This window comes from Oryx dammah, unplaced genomic scaffold, assembly GCF_014754425.2.
Source record: "Oryx dammah isolate SB20612 unplaced genomic scaffold, SCBI_Odam_1.1 HiC_scaffold_16, whole genome shotgun sequence".
NCBI lineage: Eukaryota > Metazoa > Chordata > Mammalia > Artiodactyla > Bovidae > Oryx > Oryx dammah.
Genome location: NW_024070200.1, coordinates 48793369 through 48795031, shown reverse-complemented (window position 1 = coordinate 48795031; position 1663 = coordinate 48793369). Strand labels below are relative to the sequence as shown.

The window sequence follows — 1663 nt, the reverse complement described above, 5'->3', positions numbered from 1 at the left end:
TTCAGGTGGATTCTTTACTGTCTGAGCCATCAGGGAAATCCAGAGAACAGTATGGTAGTTCCTTAAAAAACTAAAAATAGAGCAACCATATGACCCTCCAATCACACTCATAGGCATATATCTGGAGAAAAACATTATCTGGAAAGATACATGCACCCCAACGTTCATTGCAGTGCTGTTTACAATAGCCAAGACATGGAAGCAGCCTAAATGTTCATCAGTGGAGGAATGGATAAAGAGGGGTCCATTCCCTAGCTACCCACCTTCACACTTCCAACCCTCACCCCCTGATACCATCAACTAAGACACTACCAGGGTGTACAGACAAACTTTGCCAATGAGGCCCCTCCGGAGGCTCAGGGTGTGAACAGCTGCACAGAGGGCTTTGTGCTGTGGAGACAGCACCTTAGGAGGCGGGAGGGGGCGGTGGGCAGAGAAGGAAGGAGTCTCAGGTCCTGATGGATCAGAAGAAGGAAAATGGGGACAGGTGGTCAGGACACAGGAGATGAGAAAGCCAAGGATGAATGGAAGAGGGGCAGAAAACAAAAAATATAGAAAAGATGAGAGAAGCAAGAGAAAGAGGCAAAACAGGATGCGGGCAACAAAAGAAGAAGGAGACACAGCAGAAAGAGGGAAGGAAACATAAAGAAAGTGAGATGAAGGGGGAAGGATGTGAGGAGGGAGAGAGGGGAGCCAGGAAGAGGACGTCACAGGATGATAGGACTGGGAAGAATCAGGAGCACTGGAGACATCCTCAGTCCCTACGGAAACCTGGTGGGCCCAGTACCCCAGGTCGACCATGTACATCAGCACGCTGATGGCTGTCAGGACAGCCACAGCCAGTAGGCGATCCTAGAGGCACATGTAGTAGGCGAGCTCATCACTGCAGCTCACAACACTGGACCGCTGGGACTGCCCCCTGAACTCACTGAACTAGTAGAGAGGCCAGAGAATCACAGTGCGGATGTAGAGGAAGATGGAGAACAATGTGAGCACAAGCTGGAAAATGGGGTACGGAATGCACAGTCTACATTCCCGTTCACTCAGTTTCAACAGGAGGACCACAGCTCCCAGGATGAAGCAGATGGAGTACAAGGCCACACACCACACCAGGGCCGTCTGGTGCACAGCAGGGTGCAGGTCCAGGGAGGGGCTACTGATGAAGGCAAAGATGACATCAGCACCTTCAGCAGGCCTGGCACGGTGTGCACGTACCAGATGATACCACTGAGATCATACCAGTTCCATGTGAAGGCCACATCCAAGGCATAAACACAGATGCGATGCAGGAGAAGGCAGTGGCGGTGATGGCCCGGTCCCGGTAAGGACCATAAGGCAGGAACCGGACATATGCAATGGAATAGATGATGGAGGCCGAGAGGCAGACAAGGGTGGCGTAGCAGGCTTAGGTAACAGGGAAGTCGTACCAGTAGAAAGGAAACAAGGACGGGAGATCACAGAACTCAACAATGGAGATGATGAGGGTCACAGCGAAACAGATGCACCAGATGGACATGGACCAGTCACCTATAACTCCTCTCCAGATGCCCATGTCGGCCAGCAGGGAGACGGCCACGCCAGTGGAGCAGAGCTGTGGCAGATGGAGGAGGCAGCACACCTTGTCCCATTCATCCTTTTCTGGGGATGTCACCTTGGTGGGCAT

At 52.2% G+C, this 1663-nt stretch overlaps 1 pseudogene; it reads right to left on the bottom strand.

Moving 5' to 3' along the window:
• Positions 1-356: 356 nt before the first annotated feature.
• On the bottom strand, positions 357-1663 carry LOC120875348 (annotated as a pseudogene).